This window comes from Mustela lutreola, chromosome 1 (genome assembly GCF_030435805.1).
Source record: "Mustela lutreola isolate mMusLut2 chromosome 1, mMusLut2.pri, whole genome shotgun sequence".
NCBI lineage: Eukaryota > Metazoa > Chordata > Mammalia > Carnivora > Mustelidae > Mustela > Mustela lutreola.
Genome location: NC_081290.1, coordinates 175804225 through 175824092, shown reverse-complemented (window position 1 = coordinate 175824092; position 19868 = coordinate 175804225). Strand labels below are relative to the sequence as shown.

The following is a 19868-nucleotide window of genomic DNA, read 5'->3' as shown; positions in this document are numbered from 1 at the left end:
GTATTAGGTTCTTGAAGCAGATGTACCTGAGAGATTGCTGGACCCCAGTGTGTGCTGATTTTAATGACTTACATCAAAACGTGGGTGATTAAGATTTCATATAAATGCTAATCTGAAAAAGGGCTGAAAAGAATTTTGTCACTCAAACTATACTAATTCTACCAGTCAAGAAATGGACAGAGGACATAAACAGATATTTTTCCAAAAAAGACATCCAAAATGGCCAACAGACACATGGAAAAAGTGCTCCACATCACTGGGCATCAGAGAAATAAAAATCAAAATCACAGTGAGATACCACCTCACACCAGTCAGAATGGCTAAAATTAACAGGTCAGGAAATGACAGGTGTTGGCGGATGTGGAGAAAGGGGAACCCTCCTACATGGTTGGTGGGATTGCAAGCTGGTGCAGCCACTCTGGAAAACAGTGTGGAGGTTCCTCAAGGAGTTGAAAATAGAGCTACCCTATAACCCAGCAATGTAGTGATCCGAAGGGGCACGTGCACCCGAATGTTTACAGCAGCAATGTCCTCAATAGGCAAACTATGGAAAGAACCTAGATGTCCAACAACAGGTGAATGGCTAAAGAAGACGTGGTATATATACACAATGGGATACTATGCAGCCATCAAAAGAAATGAAATCTTGGGGCGCCTGGGTGGCTCAGTGGATTAAGCCGCTGCCTTCGGCTCAGGTCATGATCTCAGTGTCCTGGGATCGAGCCCCGCATCGGGCTCTTTGCTCAGCGGGAGCCTGCTTCTCTCTCTCTCTCTGCCTGACTCTCTGCCGACTTGTGATCTCTCTGTCAAATAAATAAATAAAATCTTTAAAAAAAAAAAAAAAAAAGAAATGAAATCTTGACATTTGCGATGACATGGATGGAACTAGAAGGTATTATGCTGAGCGAAATAAGAGAAAGATAATTATCATATAACCTCAGTAATATGCAGAATTTGAGAAAGGAAGACAGAGGATCATAGGGGAAGAGAGGAAAAAGTGAAACAAGATGGGACCTGGGAGGGAGACAAACCATAAGAGACTCTTAATCTGAGGAAACAAAATGAGAGTTCCTGGGGGTTGGAGGGTAGGGACAGGGTGGCTGGGTGATGGACATTGGGGAGGGTATGTGCTATGGTGAGTGCTGTGAAGTGTGTGAGCCTGGCGATTCACAGACCTATACCCTACGCAAATAACACACTGTATGTTAATAAAAAAATCTATTCTACTACTAAAAATGCCAAATTTTAAAGATTTTATTTATTTATTTATTTGACAGACAGAGATCACAAGGAGGCAGAGAGGCAGGCAGAGAGAGAGGAGGAAGCAGGCTCCCTGCTGAGCAGAGAGCCCCATGCGGGGCTTGATCCCAGGACCCTGGGATCATGACCAGAGCCGAAGGCAGAGGCTTTAACCCACTAAGCCACCCAGGCACCCCTAAAAATGCCAAATTTTAAATAACAGAATGAAAATATATAAACCAAGGAGATGAAATTAAGCAAAACTCCTAAACCAGTACTTTCAGAGTCAGAAACATGCCTAGTTATTCACAGCATGGAAACAAATGGAAGATTCAGCTTATCCTGTTCCTAAGAACAGTCAAGATACTGAACTTACTACAAGAAAATAAGAAGTGTGAAATCCTACAGCCCCTTCAAAGAATGTACACAAATCTTGGTATTATCTTGGATAAAAGCAGCTGGATCCGGGAGCGAGAGGAACGTGATGACCTCACGGTGAGGCCACCGACGAACTGGCCATCCACGGGCGGGTGGGAGAGGGGTGGCTGTGCTGCAGCCGCGGCCCCGCGGGCAACTCCCTCTCCTGCGCACACAGGGCCACCTCTCCCACTGGCTTCTGTCTTTTCTATCTTACCCTGCAGAATCTACTCCAGCACACTGGATGGCTTAGCAAGATGCATACAGAACCAAAAACAGGGCGGAAATCCTGAAGTACACTGTGAACAGCAGACTTTCTGCAGAGGCCCTTGAGCTGACCGCAGTTGCGATGTCAGCGGCTTGACATCCCCCGTAGGAAACACGTCTCACGAAGCTCAAACCTGGCCCTTGAACATGCACGGATTCTGCCCTTTATAAAGAATAACAATATTGGGATGCCTGGGTGGCTCAGTGGGTTAAAGCCTCTGTCTTCAGCTCAGGCTATGATCTCAGCGTCCTGGGATCGAGCCCCACATCGGGCTCTCTGCTCAGCAGGGGGCCTGCTTCGTTCCCTCTCTCTGCCTACTTGTAAAAAAAAAAAAAAGAATAACAATATTACTGTCACAGCTTCAAATTCCTCAAGAAACCATAAGAACTTGAAAGGCTCCTTGGCAATTTCGGCGGGAAGAGCCCAAACTCTCGCCTGACCAAGACCACTGTTCCACAGGGAGGATGACACTGTCCCCTCCTTCAGGACTCCTCAGGAAGGACAACAACAACAACATCACTGAAGAACAAAACAAAACGTTTTGTTTTGCAATGTATTAAGACAAAGGGATTTGTCTGGGGACAGAGGACCAGGACGTGGCAGAGCTGGGTTTTAACTCAGAACTGATGCAAAATTTGCACCTTGTCCTCCAGAAGACTTCCTCTCCTGCTGTGAGAGCATTTTGGGGTGGTAATCAGATTTCTTAAGACTGACCTTTCCATCCCTGTGCTAACCCTTGCAAAAAGGAAGCAGAAGGAGACAGAACCTTTGCAACAGCACGCAGCACAAAAATCCTGGACCGCATTCCTTTGCATCTCTCCCACTCAAATACGGAGGGATCGTGGGAGTTGAGGAAAGCTCCCAGGCCTTTCAGATGATGAGATCAATGACACACAAACATAACTTCTCATAGATCCTTGGCCACTAGGTGAAGAGGAGGGGAGAAACCCTCTATACTGGTTCTGAATGTCAAGAAACATCCCACAGGGGCACCTGGCTGGCTCAGTGGGTAGAGTGTGCGACTCTTGATCTCAGGGTTGTAAGTTCAAGGCCCACGGTGGGTGCAGAGATAACTGAAAAAAAAAAAAGAGAGAGAGAGAGAGAGAGAAACGTCCCACAGACACTGTCCCACAGTGAGACACACACGCTGCCTCCCCACGGAAACCCTGGGATGGGCCATGCAGAACCAAGGGGCCGAGCTCTGTGGACCGACCTCAGGGTCTGCAGCCCCTCCTGGGAGCCAACAGGGCCAACCATGGCACGGGAGGGCCGGAGGGTGGGGGCACTCAAGACCTCCCTCCCAAAGAGCGGACCCTCGTCTAAGGCCTATTCACCGCCCGGACAGTCCCGCCCGAACAAAGGACGAGGGGTGCAGGACCACAGAGGGGCCTCGGGCCCATGGCCAGGAAGCAGCTCAGCCTGCGCAGACGTGTCCTTCTGCTTCCAGCTCAGCTTTTCACGCCACATCACTCATCTCCAACTAGAAACGGTTTTTCTAAAAATGCTAAACTGTCACTCTGGCAGAACAGAATTTCTTCGTGGAATGTAATTTTTTTTTTTTTTTTAAAGATTTTATTTATTTATTTGACAGAGAGAAATCACAAGTAGATGGAGAGGCAGGCAGAGAGAGAGAGAGGGAAGTAGGCTCCCTGCTGAGCAGAGAGCCCGATGCGGGACTCGATCCCAGGACTCTGAGATCATGACCTGAGCCGAAGTCAGCGGCTTAACCCACTGAGCCACCCAGGCGCCCGCGGAATGTAATTTAAAAAGAGACTCAGAATCCTTTTAAATGCTTTCTTTTCCAATTCATCGACTATGAAGACTCATCCAGGACGAGCCACAGAGCCCCGCCGTGAGAACAGGACGCGGTTGTGGGGAACGCACAGCCCGTCGCCGGGGGACGTTAGTGATCGGTCACCACTAACCCTGGGAGAGACATAAACTGGTCACGGGGCTGTTCTGCTTTACTGTTTCTCTTCCTGTAAACTGGTGGTTTGTACTCTAAACATGTATGCTGCTTTTTGTTTTTCCTACTTTGTTTCTTAATTTAGAAGCAAGACTTCTGACTCTGAACTTGAGGTACAGCAAGGGCAGCAGCAAGCGGCCTCCGAACTCGGCGTGGCCGTCTTCCCATCGCGTCTGAGTGTTGGCTTCCACGGCTCCCACCAAAGGGTCTCTCAGAATCTCCGGAAAGTAGCTCTTTCTACTCCTCACGTCAACAAGTCCTGTCACACGGCGCACACACACCACCGTGTTCCCGGAGAAGCAGGGAGCCCGCTCTGCAACTGCATCCTAAGAGAATGGCTTAGACAACACGTATCTCATTAAAAAATCCCCTATGCAAGTCAAGTGTTGTCAGCGCCCTATAACCGGCAGCCATAGAAGCCTAATAAGGATCTGATTCTTGTGAAACATCTGCTACGTTTTTCAAGACTACTTCAGGTCATCTCCTCCCCAGGTGGCCTTTTATAAAACACCTGATTCTACCAAACCTTCTCAAGACCCAAATCCCTCCTCTCAGAAGCTTCTCTGGAAGGGCAAGAAGAAGGAGGCAGGCGGGGATTCAAGTCCCAGCTCCGACAGTGACAGTCTGGGTTGTACGGGCAGGTCACTCTGGCCAACGGCTTCATCACCATGATTTATTTCCTCACTCCCCAAGGCTGCAAGGATAAAACAGAGCAGTAGGTCTACAAGCACCTAGCACTGTGGCACCAGGCACACAGAAGGCCCTCAAGTCTGTTTCCTGACTTCATCCCTGCACTTGTCCAACAGACAGAAAACCCCGGTGCAGGGACGGGTCAAGTCAGGAAGACCAGCAGCGAAAGAACAGTCATGTGAGGCGAGGACAGCGGGTCTCAGGGAAGGAGACAAAAACGACAATGTCTCTACACCATCAGTTCAGTGCGCAAAGGGCTTCCCGCTAATAGGAAGAAGGAACGAGGGAGGGAACTGTGCAAATATAGGCGTCCTGGCTCCCGGGACAGGAGCGACAGGGAAATCTGGGAATAAAGAAAGTTCAACCCTGCGACCCGACGTCTCAGATAGTTGCTGGTGAAGATCTCTTCATAACTGTTTCTTCACATAAGCCACAAGAGACTCAAGTCTGTTGACATAAACCAAGACAAAAGGGGGGGGCAGCATTTCTTATGTACCAGCAAAGCCATTCCAATAAATTCTAAGATGGTCTTCAAATTCTCGGCTGTATTAGCAAATACTGAATCCATATTCCTTACAAGGGACCCTCAGCAACATAATGAGAAACAAATTTCACAGCTATAAAAAAATACTGATGAGTTTCTCTCTCTCTCTCTCTTTTGGAGGAGGATGGGGGAGAGGGAGAGAGAGAAGCTCAAGCAGACTTCGAGCGGGGCTCGATCATATGACTCTTAGATCTGCGAATTACATACACCACGGGCTGCACTGGCTAAGGTCCTCTCCACTCCGTGCCTTTAATTTAAAACAAAACTAAACAAAACAAAAAGCACTGTAGACTTTCAACAACTGAGTCAATAATGTAACAACATTTTTATTCAGAGCAATGGTTCTCAATTTAGAAACGGGGCTGGGGGGATGGCATTTTGGTGATCCCAGTCCCGCATACAGTAACAAGGAGAGTGCTGGACGCCTGACTTCCCGCAATGCCATCTTCACCGGCTTCAGAAGGCCTTACCAGACACTCAAGTGGGCAAAAGCCGTATTTACACATAAAACTCCACTTGACACATAAAGTATATTTTGCACAGTTTTAATTACATGCCAAACTTTCTGGAAGATAATTAACTCCATTTAGTTTTGCCAGGAAATCTTTTAGCAGTAATATCCTTTCTGGATAATCTTCATTACTGACAGTAAAACCCCCCTGGTATTTTTAGTTGCCAACTCAACACACTTGGTCTTTATTCAGAACTGTCACACTCCGGGAACTCACAGACACCAGCAGGGGACCACTTTATCACAAGTTCTAGAACAGTCATACCCAAGCATGTATGTTAATATACATATCACTGTACCATAAATTACTTTATTTCCCTCCACATCGCATACTGTTGATTTATAAAATTAGGTAATTAATGGCATATGAATTTTAAGTTCAATTCATCAAACATATGCTGTATTATCGGGGTAGAATCTAGTGGTTCATCAGCTGCTCACGACACCCAGTGCTCATTCCATCACGTGCCTCCGTCATGCCCGTGCCCAGCCACCCCATCGCCCCACCCCCATCCTCCAGCAACCTAGAGTTGGAGGAGTCTCTCACAAATTTTATTTTAAAATAACAAACACTTCCCTAATAATTTCCTACTCAAGGGGGCTGAAGGACAGACAGCGCTGAGAAGCACGAACGACAGGACGCCTGGGGGCTCAGTGGGTTAAGTGTCCGCCTTCAGCTCAGGTCATGATCCCAGGGATCCAGCCCCATGTCGGGCTCCATGCTCAGTGGGGAGCCTGCTTCTCCCTCTGCTCCTCCACCTGCCTGTGCTAATAAATAAATAAAACCTTAAAAAAAAAAAAAAAACAGAAAGGGAGCAGCATGAAGTCTGGGCAGAGAAAGCGTGTCCCCGACGCACCTCTCCCGCCGGGCCCAGCGCTGCCCTCCCACCGTCTCGCACGAGCGCCAGGCCTGCCCGCACGTGCTCAGTAACCATGTGAGGACCTGAAAGCTTATTCTTACGAGCCACCAAGAAATACTGTGACCTCAATCCTAAACAGGATCAACTGTCCGGCAGGGCCTGGCATCTTGTGAGTCACGAGTCAGCAAAATTTTGAGAGCAAAAAATCTCGTGCCCGTGACTGTCGGGGAACGAGACCCAGAGCACTATTTCTACACCAAGTGCTAAGCGCGGCACCACAGCTGCACGGAGACAGCGGTGAGGGCACAAAGCTGCTGGTGTCCTGGGACAGAGGCAGACAGAAAATGAGGAGTTCAGTGTCTCCTAAGTGTCACTCCAACCCTCTGTCTGTAACATGCTACAATGTAGTTTAAAATCCTCATCAAAAATGAGGCTGCTACGAACTAACCACATCCTGACTGTTCACCACCTTTCACAGACACTTCTGAAATGTTTTTCTTCTAAACCAGTAAAACCCACCTTTCACAAAATCCCAGCAGTTAATTTTATTATCTTCTTTTTAAGATTTTATTTATTTGAGAGTAGAGAGGAGAAGAGAGCACGAGGGGAGGCACAGGCGGGCAGAGGGAGAGGGAGAAGCAGACTCCCCACTGAGCAGGGAGCCCGATGCAGGACCCGAGCAGAAGGCACCAACAGAAGCCCCCAACAGTGTAGTTTTAGAGTGTCTGTACCTGCCCAGGGCTACCCACCAAACTGGTTCTTTTCCAACTCTGCTGACATTCTGTGATGCCCGATGCCACATATCAGTTGTAAGAATTTAACAACATAATTCATAAACTACATGAGTGGAAACTTTCTAGAAATACATCGGACAAGCGCTTAACCTCCAAAAACATCTTTCAGACCCTCTTTGTTGTGTTGCAATAGGGAAAAACCACAAAATCTAGCAGCGGTGACCTTCTTATAGTAACCCCCAATCAAATGCATCTTTGTGAAATCACCTTTGCTACATGGGCTTGTAATTCAACCGTTAATGGAAGGGACAGAATTTCCTAATTTTTCCGGGGCACTTGACTGGCTCAGCAGAACATGAAACTCTCGATCTCAGGGCTGTGAGTTCAGGCCCACACTGGAAGCAGAGATTCCTTAAAAAATAAAAGTTTAAAAAAAAAAAAAGTGTTGAAACAAAACAACCAGTCTCATTAAAAAAGAAAGAAAAGAAATTGCTAACTTTTCCCAATAAAGGTAAACAAAAAAATGAAATGACAGACGTGTGCTCTGCTTCTATGTTAAAGACATCTGCACAAGCAAGTCACTATCATTTCTAAAGTAAGACAATTCGTACTAACCTATGTGTAAGACCATAAAACCTCAATATCTCATGAAAAGCCAAGTAGTCAAACTAAAAGAGTCTTTTTATTAAGAAAAACTGACTTTTAGGAAATAACAAAATTAAGATTAAAGTCGGAAAACTGGGAATAGTACAAAATAGACGTGGGCAACATTTTAATTTTAAAAGTTCTATTACTGCCATCAGGCCCTCAGAATACTACGATGGCAGGACTGGTTTTAAAATTTAGAAGAGTGGGCAGTCAGCCCGGATTTATTGCTCACTTATCAAGCCCATGTTTGTCGTGCAAGTGTTATTTATAGAGTCACATGCTAGACGCTGTTCCCAGCGAGCTAAACCTACACGCTTAATTGATTCTAGGAACAATGACACATTGTGTTCAATCTAATCCTTCTATGAGCTACAATTCCTAAGCCACAACCATATCCTTTTGTGACTGTACAGATCTACCACGGACTAGTTGACTAGTTTCAGAACCCCCAAAGTCAGAGATGTGGACGTACTGTAACCTCTCGATAAGGATTAAAAGACTTACATACTCTGCCCTTAGGATAACATGACGCTTATAGTACTGGAAAAGTAGAATATTAAACTGAGCTATCACTAGAGGCTATTAAAATTGGGCTAAAATATGAAGAAGTGTGGGCAGAAACACAGAGAAACAAACATGACAACTGATAATTCTTCACAAACTGTACAGCACTATAATCTGACCCCATGTCCTCAGGATAAATAAAATTAACATCTGCTCAATTTAAGCACGACTTAACCACGTTGCCCAAGAAGAGCGACATGCTGAAATGTGGCTCCCCTGGAAGGGGTCACGAGAACAAGCCGAACTCAAGTGAATGCTTCCTGAAGCCAACACTGAGTTCTCCGAATCCCGATCCCAGACAGCTTTACTCTGTAGTTACGGCCCGTGACGTTCTATTCATAATGCCACAGTGACCAAACACATTGTCCCCAGAAGTTCCACAGAAGGATTTCCGTACCCTTATCTCATGACACAGACCACAGCAGCACTCACAGACCTACTGAGAGTCACAGCTGTGTGAGAAGAACAAAGACCAGAATTCAAGTGTTGGGCTTCGGAATCAGGAGGTCTACCTAGCTCCCTCCTTCAGAGTCCCCGTAAAAGAGAGGGGCACCTGCAGGGCTGAGCCGGCTGCCGGCCGACTCGTGGTTTCGGCCCAGGATGTGCTCTCAGGGTCGCGAGACAGACCCAGGCCGGGCTCTGTGCTCGGGAGAGTCTGCTTGTCTCCCTCGCCCTCTGCTCCTCACCCCACTACACTCTCTCTCTTAAATCAAATCTTTAAAAAGAGAGATGGAGAGAAAAGACAGGGGAAAAAATCTTTTTAAATTTTAAGAATTAAAAAAAAAAAAAAGCTGAGAAATTTAAAGAAACAAATGTTACTCAAAATGCAGTCCTTCAACCACTTACATCAGAATCACCTGGAATATTTAACTAGCACAGGAAGACCGGAGGGTGAACGATCTGGCAACTTCCATACTCTTCCACAATGAGATCCCTACAGAGAATCAGAATTCATTTTTACCCAGAAAACCAGACAGAATCCTTTCTCTTCAGGAGACGACGGGCTGGTCTTCTCCTGGCCCGTTGCGCTCACGGACACGCCTCAGCAAACACTGTATTAAGTGAAACTGCGACAGGTCAGGAAGTGGCCTCTCTTGTACCCCGTCTGAAGACCTGGCAGAACTCTCCTCTCGCTTTGTAACTGTCCATCTGGGGGGCGGGAGAAAACCCGAGAAGACGGTGAACAGGTGTGCTGAGCGCCGGCTCTGCCCTCGGCAGCCACAGCGGGACAGAGGCCAGGTGTCCTCGCGCAGGGACGGACACGCGCCACAGGTTCAGGCCGTAGACAACGCTATCATGGGCTTTGTGCGTCTCGCCAGACACCAGCGGCTTCCGAATAAGGATCTGCTCGCTGTGCTGGCTCCTGTGTCCACCGCGAGGGAACCACACCGGCTGCCCGGCCCCGTGCTCAGCACGTGGATGCGACAGAACCTCAGCAGCCCGCAAGACTGCAGCGGGGCCAGCCCCGTGGTCCCGGGAGGGGCTCCCAGACGCCAGAGCGCCAGGAGGGCGGTCAGGAAAACCCGCGGGACCGGGCTCCTGGGCGGCTCAGCTGGTGAAGCGTCTGCCCACGGCTCAGGTCATGATCATGGGGTCCACGGACCCAGCCCTGCATCAACTCATCACTCAGCTGGGAGGCCTGCTTCTCCCTCCGCCCCTCCCCCGCTCATTCTCTCTCTCTCTCTCTCTCTCTCTCTGTCAAATAAATAAACAAAATCTTTAAAAAAGAAGAAAAAGAAAAAACCCACAATAACCCTTCTAAGCAAAGTCGGCAGACGGGCCGACCGAAACAGACAGACACAGACCTTGTAACATGAACTGCTGGGCACCTCTAGCCCCACATTTTGATGAAAATATTACCATTACCTTATACATTTTTCTTTAATCACCACTTGCCTTAAGCAATAGTCTAGTAACATGCAGAATGTCCCCAATCATCTAAATTAAGTAACTGGGCGAGGGACCCCGAGCCTGGCTGTCAGCACGCGCACGTTCTCTGTGGCTCTCTCGCCACATGGTGAGCAGTGACTGACGGCCTCCACAGAGGAGAGCAGCAGGCAGTCTTCCTGGGCCTTAACTGCCTTTCATTAAATGTTATCCAGAAATTATCTTACTCCGATGTTTCTTCAGTTAGCTGTCACTTTAGAATATATCACTCGGCTAACTCTGAACTTTTTGTTAATGCCTCCAGGCTCCAGGATCCGAAGACAGAATGGAACGCGCTGCGGGAAAGGCACTCTGTTGATTCACTTGAGACTCCGGGTACCTAACCTTGGTCAAGTCTTGTGACGTGTCTCGACCTCAACTTCAGCTTCCAACAGGTAAGAACCAACACTGCACTTTCTAAATGTCTACTGAACCATTCATTCACATAACTATTTTCAAAGTAAATAAATACGTGATGGTAGCTCCTGGAAAAATTTTTAATTGTGTAAATTTATTATTTAAATTCTTTTTTTTTTTAAGATTTTATTTATTTATTTGACAGAGAGAGATCACAGTAGACATAGAGGCAGGCAGAGAGAGAGAGAGAGAGAGAGGGAAGCAGGCTCCCTGCTGAGCAGAGAGCCCGATGCGGGACTCGATCCCAGGATCCTGAGATCATGACCTGAGCCGAAGGCAGCGGCTTAACCCACTGAGCCACCCAGGCACCCTATTATTTAAATTCTAATTAGGTAACACACAGTGTAGGATCAGTTTCAGGTGTACAGTACGAGGACTCCGCTCTTCCACACATCACACATGCCCCGCGGCTCATCAGGACAGGCGCCCTCCTTCATCCCCTGCCCGCTTCCCCTCCGCTCACCGTTCGTGTGTTTCTCTGTACTTCAGAGTCTGTTTCTTGGTTTGCGTCTCAGTTTTCTCTTTTCCCTTTTTCCGTTTGTTTCTTAAATTCCACATGAGTCAAATCATATGGTATCTTTCTCTGACTTATTTCACTTAAAACAATCCTCTCTAGTTCTATCCCCGTGTCATTACAAGTGGCCAGATTTCATTTCTTATTACGGCTGAGTAACAGTCCACTGGACTGGACCACACCTTCCTTCTCGATCCATCAGCTGATGGACACTAGGGGAACATTTATGTTGAATGGAGTGACAGATCCACTCAGCTAAACTCCAGTTATTGGTATTAATTGGTGATGAAGGCATGAATAAACTCTACATGAAGAACTACCACAGATACTACTAAAGGGGTTGGCCAGCCCTATGTATTTTAAATGTGGCAAAGAGAGAGCAGGATTCTTCCACCCAGGGCCGAGCAGCCACCACCCATCTTCCCGCTACCCATTAGGTTCTCTTCCTGTAGTTATGCCATCCATGCTGGTTTTTTTTTTTTTTAAAGAAAATGAAAGCTAGGGGCGCCTGGGTGGCTCAGTGGGTTAAAGCCTCTGCTTTCGGCTCAGGTCATGATCCCAGGGTCCTGGGATCGAGCCCTGCATCAGGCTCTCTGCTCAGCGGGGAGCCTGCTTTCCTCTCTCTCTCTCTCTGCCTGCCTCTCTGCCAAATAAATAAATAAAATCTTTAAAAAAAAAAAAAAGAAAAGAAAGAAAAGAAAATGAAAGCTAGACACTTGTGCAAGCCATGCTGACCTTATTAATAAGTACAGAGAAAACGCAGCAGTCTATCCGCTCTGGATTATAAATCTAGACTAAACGCCTCCCTTCGAGCTCCTCTGGACTTAACGTGTTCATTAAAAAGAGAAAACTCGCTGTGTAAATTCCCCAGTCCATCAAAATGAGAGTATTTTTTCAGGCTGAAAACTAGCATTCAACTTGCTTTTTTAAAGTCGCAACTGAAATGTGATCCTGTCAGTGAAAATCGTTTTCTTCTTTGAACCTTGCAAGTTAAATGACTATGAAAATCAGTTATACTATGAAATATATTAACACCGTCTTGAAGGGGACTTTTCTGGATGCTGGTAGAACAGGTCACACAAAGTCACCGTTTAGGTCCTTACGAGGAAGTTCACGCGGAGGCTCTACTGCAAACACGGAGCCGCAGGCACCACCCCTTAGGGCGGACTAGCAGGCTAACGGGCGGTGGTTCTCAGGGTCTGCTTCCAGGAGGAGCCCCTGTGCGGGGAGGGGCCCGCTCCCTACTCTGGATGAAGATGCCAAATGCCCACTGGTTTACTGAGAACAAGTCCAAGCTCCAGGGCTCTAAAACAGGCGGACACTGGTAACCAGGTTGGGAGTTTCACTAAAATTCTCTTTTGTTAACCCAAATGATTAAAAACTGACAGAGGTTCACAAAGGCAGGAATTTTATTTGGTTATTTATGGAACTCATTTTGTTAGACTTGTAATTCACATACAACATACTTACATAAAAATAGTGATTCTTTAAAGTGGTGTCAGAACCACTAGATTTTTAAGGTGAGAAAGCTGAAATAAAAGTTATTTTTTTGTATAAAAAAAAAGACCTCTATGCGAGGGTTTCATAAAGCCTTTTGTCCTGCACAGTACCAGTGAGGAGGAGGGGCAGGGCCGGGGGGCCGAGGAGGCTGTCGCACCTGCCCACAGTGGCCCAGGCCGCAGGTGCTGCTGTGGAAGGCGTTCGGCACCACTGCTCGGGACGGAAGAGTGCAGCTGCGGGCAGATACCAACTATTAAAGTGGCTCGAAAGGGACGTCTGAGACTAGGCCTGACTGGAACACCCCAGTCTATAGAGTCCAAGTGGAGAGAACCGTCAAGTTACCAAGGGAAAAGCACTCTAAAATTCTTAAAATAGGAAAACACATTTAACACCTGAGGGAAAACCTCACCCACTGACGATTTCACGTCGCCCAGTCTCTACTCACCATATCCTGGCCTTCGAGCCCCCAACCCCGACCCTGGCAAAAGCCTTTGAGGCCAGCTCCCATGCCCACTCCCAGGATGGCTCCCAGGGGCTCACCCCACCTCCACTCAGCCCCTTAGAGCTCCAGCTGCCCTCGCCCTTTTCCTTGATGACTTTGAGCACCGCCACCACCACAGTGACCCACAGGGAAGCCCACGTGTTCTTCAGCCCCTACTAGAGCTCAGGCTGGCGCAGGCTCAGGACTCACCACGAAGAACTGACGTTCACAAGTGTCCTACAGAATAAAAGAGAACAATCGTGCCATCGTGCAGATTTAGGACACTATATGGAAGCTTGAAGCATCGTGGGGAAAAGGACCAGACCACCATAACAAGTACTACAGCGAAGAAATCCAAGGATCTGAGAATTCATCTTACGGCTAATATTAAGCCAAACTCTGAATCTATTATGTGATCATTTCAGATGCATGAGTTAAAGTAGAAACACATCTGTAGGGGCATCTAGGTGGCTCAGCCAGTTAGGTGTCTTTGTTCAGCTGCGGTCATGATCCCAGGGTCCTGGGATTGAGTCTCTCTGTTCAGATGAAAGTCTGCTCTTGCCTCTCCCTCTGCCTCTCTGCTCCCACTCCTGCTCATGCTCTGTCTCTCTTGCTCTGCACTCTCTCCCAAATAAATAGGTAAAATCTTAAAAAAAAAACAAAAAAACCCACATCTGTATCAAGAGAATTTGTATGTGATAAGAAAGCAGCATCAGGGGGCACCTGGGTGGATTAAAGCCTCTGCCTTCAGCTCAGGTCATGATCTCAGGGTCCTGGGATCAAGCCCCGCATCGAGCTGTCTGCTCAGTGGGGAGCCTGCTTCCTCCTCTCTCTCTCTCTCTCTCTGCCTGCCTCTCTGCCTGCTTGTGATCTCTGTCAAATAAATAAGTAAAATCTTCAAAAAAAAAAAAGAAAAAGAAAAAGAAAGAAAGACAGTAGCATCAGGGAGAAGACCCAGTATTTGTTCAAAGAGCCCCTCAAGATCTCAGAATTTCTTAATCCAACATATTCATGTTACAGACTGGGGAAATGGCCAATCAATGGTAAAATGGACTTACTCTTCTATAACAAAAGTGTCCAAATAAACAAAATTTGGTGGCCTCTGTAGTCAGGGAAGTTGAGGAAGGAAAGTAAGGCACAAACAAAAAACTGCTAGTTTAAGGAACCTCCAAAGCTATGCAGAAAAAGCCAGGAGAAAATCACCAATATTAGGTAAAAAAAAGAACCCGAATTTGCACGGCAAAAGAAACAATGAACAAAATGAAAAGATCAAACCTTCAGATTTGAAAAAAATATCTGCTAAACCAGATATCCAATAAGGAGTTAACAGCCAAAATATACAGGGAACTCATACAACTTAATAGGGGGAAAAAAAAAAAAAAAAAAAACCCAGGCAGATTAATCCAATTAAAAATGGACAGAGGACCTCAATAGGCATTTGTCTGAAAAAGATACACCAATGGTCAACGGGTATTTGAAAAGATGCTCAGTATCACTTATCAGTAGAGCCATGCAGACCACAATGAGCCTGGCACCTCACTCCTGTTCAGTGAGCATCCAAGACGAGAGGCGGCCAGTGCTGGCTTGGGTGGAGGAGAGGGAGCCTTCTTGTACCACTGGTGGAGTTACAAACTGAGCAGTCACCAGGGAAAACAGCGTGCGGGGCCCTCAAAAAGCTAAAACAGAAATACCATGTCATCCCGCAATTCCATGTTTTGTTATTTACCTGAAGGAAACAAAACCTCTAAGACACTAACAAGACACACGCTCTCCCAAGTTCACAGCAGCACCACTTACAGTGGCCAACAACAGCAACAACCTGCATGTCCATCTATAAGCGGGCGGACGAAGAAGCTGGGTGTCTCTACACATACAATGATGTATTACTTGACCACCAAAACAACCAAAGGACTTCCGTCATTTGTGGTGACAGGGACGGACCTTGAGGACATAATGCTAAGTGCAATAAGTGAGACAGATAATATAGAAAGACTATATTATCTCATACAGTAAGATGTGTAAGATTTTAAGATCTGGAATTTTAAAAAGGAAAAAAACTAAACTCACAGAAAAAGAGATGAGGCGGCGGGCGAAGGGAGGGTGAGCGGAGGCAGGCGGGGCATCAGCTGTGAGGCGCCGCTGCGGGAGGAACGGCAGGACGGCCACACACAGCACTACTCTGGGGCACACGAGGGAGTGGCTCACAGACTCAGTCCCCAAGAGTTCTCATCCCAAGCAAAAAAGGTATTTTGGTTTTTGCTTTTTAATATAATGTATTTATTTATTGAGGGAGAAGAAACGTGTGAGCAGGAGGGAGAGGGAGAGACTCTCAGGCGACTGAGCTGACCACGGAGTCCCACATGGGGCTCGATCCCATGTCCCTGAGATCACAACCTGAGCTGAAACCAGGACTCAGACGCTCAACTGAACGAGCCCCAGGTGCGCTTCTTTTTCTCTCTACGCCCCACCTCCCACAGCTCCCACTAAGAAACGGTACAGCTGAGTTCAAATCACAGGCATCAGAAAGGCCCGAGGGCAGTGGACAAGCCTCACCCTGGGAGAACCATCCTCGGGTCACAGCTTCTCCCTGCCAAGTAGTTTTCCCTTTTCTCGTATTCTGTATCTACCTCAGATGGTGGATGTTGACCAGACTTACCTATGGTAACTGCTTCACACTACTTGTAGGTCACCTCCTGGCCCTGCACACCTGAAACTGAACTTGTGCCCTGCTGTACCTCAGTTCTACCTCACTAAAACTGGCAGGGAAAATCCCAAAACACTTTGTTCTTTCAATGACCAGTTTAGGTCTCATGAAGCAGTCTTAATGATCTTTTACAAAGTTGTTATAGTAGTTACAGTGTTTTACTGACTACCTCTTTTAATCGTTCAAGTTCCTAACTTGATCATGTTCCTAACTAGATCAAGTTCCTGACTAGATCCCTAACAATGATCCTGAGACTAAGTATAGGAGAACAAAGATGGTTAGAAACATTTCAGTTTAAAGGGATCCTAAGTCTACAAAATGTTTCTAATTATTTGCTTTGTTTTCCTTCTTTTTACAGACTAAGACACAGAATAAGAAACTTAAGTCAGGCACTATGAAACAGGCATCATCTGTTCTGACTGGGGCTATCCAAGCCTTTCTCCCATCAAAATGCACTTGCACTGATCAAGGCAGACTCTGGACTGTTTTCAGATCATCCCCTTGCGTCCCAGGCACAGCCAGAGTCTCCTGCGTCAGTCTCTGGTGACTCAGTCAGCACAAATTAAAGAATCGTGGAGATCAAAAGGTAAACTTGCACGGAACAGCCCAGTGTCAGGACTAGAAGGAAACCTGCAGACCAGCTGCCCCGTTTTATAGATGAGGACGTGGAGCGTGACCCTGAGAGGCTGTGGTGAGACAGTGAGACACGCATTTCCTGACTCAATGAGTAGCGCCAGGACGGGTCTAAGGCACGATGGACAGAGCCTGCTCTAGAGAGGCTAGAATGAAAGGTGTGGGCCCTGCCCACCGTCCCAACACCTGCAAACATCAAGGTCACTGGGAGAAGCAGCAGCTCCCAGTGCTTTGATGCTGATGACTCACAGGGTAAAAACCAGCTCCCAGCAAAGCCATTTTATCAGCATCTGGAAGCTCCTCATCAGGCGGCTGAGAGGCACTCACTGCACAGGGATGTGACCCACACTGGGCAGGACGCTTCACAGCCAGGTCAGCAGCGTGCGCCCGACACCGGTCCCTTCACGGGTAAGCAAAGGGCCCTCCTCCTTGGGATTCTGAGCTGCTGCTTCTCCCAGTGACCTTGATGTTTGCAGGTGTTGGGACGGTGGGCAGGGCCCACACCTTTCATTCTAGCCTCTCTAGAGCAGGCTCTGTCCATCGTGCCTTAGACCCGTCCTGGCGCTACTCGTTGAGTCAGGAATTTGTTGGTATTTGTTTACTATTAACTGCTAATCATAACTGCCTGAAACTACAGAGAAAACACCTGGAAGTTATGCAAAGCCTCTGCCAGTCACTCATGGACACCCAGCTGTGTTTAGTAGGGCGGTAACATGACCCCTGCAGGCTGAGCACTGTCCTTGACCTACTAAGGCCAATGCTCCCTCGCTTTATAGAGGACAGAACTGAGCTTCATGATGGACAGAGAGTATCCAGAAGAGGGAGAACTAGAATTCAAGTCCCCTTCTGATCAGCTTTTTCCTCTGCAACCCCAAACCTCTCCCATACCACACAAAAACACTAAATCCACACCGAACAGTATTTCATTCATTTAAAACACTTACTGAACACATACCAAGTGCCAAGTGCAGCTGACATCAACATGAGTAAGACATGGTTCCTGACCTGGAGAAGTTTCCTCCTAGAGGGGAAGCACCCCCAGAACACTGAAACAAACAAGGATAGAGAGGGAAGCTCACCATACTTTTACAGAGATTCTTGGTCCAGGTGGAAACACAGAGGACACAGAGCGGATAACTTCCAACATGTGCGATGAGCTGGTTGAAAAGGCAAGAAAAACCCTCTCCAAAGAAGGGGCGACCATGAGCTCTACCGGGGTGGTTTCTGTCCACTTCAGTAAAAGAGCCCCTAAACCCCCTCTAGCTAGAAAAGATTAATACGATACTCGTGATCGAATACATCTCTAGACATTACCAAATGTCTCCAGCGAGTGAGGACAACACCAACCACGGCTAAGTCTCAATAAAGATCACGTTCTCCCCCTGGGCATCCCACACTGTCGAGCTACGTGAACACATACGAGGCCAGGGTGCCTGGGGAGCTCGCTCGGTTCAGTGACCGTGTCCAACTCTTGATTCTGGCTCAGGGCGTGACCTGAGGGGTTATGGGAGCAGAGACCCGCGTCAGGCTCCTTGCTCACTTTCTCTGTTCCTCTGCTCCTCCCCTGCACTCTTCCTCACTTTCTCAAAGAAATGAATAAATAAAATCTTTAAAAAAACAAAAACACCTGGGTGGTTCAGGTCATGATCCCAGAGTCCTGGGATCGAGTCCGCATCAGGCTCCCTGATCAGCGGGGAGCTGGCTTCTCTCTCTGCCACTCCCTCCTGCTCTGCTCTCTCTCACTCTCTCTCAAAGAAAGAAAGAAATCTTTACAAAAATAATAAAAAATAAAAATAAAACAAGAATAAGCAAAAAACACAAATACCAGGCCAATGGAGGCAACCAAACAGTTTCAGCAGTGTGACCAGACCTGGGACTACATGAAGCACCAGGAGAGGGACGTCCCCAGCTGTCCCTGTGAGGGGACAAAGGACTAATCTTGTCTTACCTCGTCCCCAGGGAGCGGACAAGTGCACTGGCGCCATCAACAGGCCGGCCGCCGCTCGAGCCATGGCCGCCGCAGAGACACGGGGAAACACTGTGCCCGGAGTACCGACGCTTGAAGGACCAAATGCCGTGACTCTGACCCCAAACATGAAGTCTCTGTGATCTTCCCGTGACAGAGACTTTCACTGACCACCAAACGCCTCCGTATGCTCGCCTGGACCTGCAGGCCACGAGAGCCGAAGCCCACAGCGCAGCGGCTGCGAATCCTGCCCGTCCCTCCCCAGTCCCTCCCCATCCTTCGTGGAGGACGCTGAAGGGCAACCAGCCACCGCTGTCACCTGAGACGTACACCCGGACCAGGTCCGCACCAGGAGGGAGCGGCCCGCACAGCCGGCGGCTTGCAGAAGCTCCCCTGAGTCGGGAGGGGCTCGGCTGAGGGCAGCCTGCGCCGCGGAAAGCAGCCGGCGGCCTGGAGGACGGAGCGGCCACCACCGCACGCACACACTTCGGCGCTCCGCGAGCCGCGGCCCAGGCTCTAGCTCTTTTGCTCACACGACGAAACAAGGGCTCCATGGGCTCACTGTAGTACGACCTTGGATGAAACCGGCGAGGGAGGACCAAGTGGGCCCTTCACCACAGAAGCAGCAAAGGTCACCGGGCGCAGGAAAAGACGCACAGGCCCGGCCGCGGGAAGCCAGATGAAAAGCACACCGAGCCTCCGCCTCACGCCCGCAGGGGCCACCACGCGCACACAGAGCACGAGGGCCGGTGGGGCTGTGGGCGGCAAAGGACCCCTGCACGCTGAACGCAAGATGGGGCAGGCCCCACGGACACGGCGGCGGCCCTGCAGAACACGGACATGAAGCTCCCCTGTGAGCCAGCAATTCCAGGTCAAGACATAAGCCCCAAAGATGTGACAGCAGGACTCCGGCAGCCGCGTGGCCACCAACATTCAGAGCAGCCTTATTCGCAACAGCCCAAAGGTGGACACACTCTAAGGGCCCACCGACACATGAATGCACAAGAACACCAACAATGAGTAATTCCCAGCCACAAGACTGAAAGTCTAATACACAAAAGGACAAATCTTGTCTTATTTTACTTATAGGAAATATCTAGAATACGCAAATGCACAGACACAGGAAGGGCCGGGAGAAAGGAGAACAGAGAGTCACTGTTTAGTACGACACGCGCTCAGCGTCTGTTGGAGAGGAGCAAACTGGAAACGGTGACGGGTCATGGTTGCATGATCCTGCAAGTGTAGTCAATGCCAGCAAACCACACTTAAAAATGCCTACGCGGGAA

General features: G+C 48.1%; 1 protein-coding gene across 6 annotated transcripts in view; it reads right to left on the bottom strand.

Moving 5' to 3' along the window:
- YAP1 (Yes1 associated transcriptional regulator) overlaps window positions 1–19868 on the bottom strand; it is a 111197-nt gene that overhangs the window by 61054 nt on the left and 30275 nt on the right. The gene's annotated exons all lie outside the window — the stretch shown is intronic.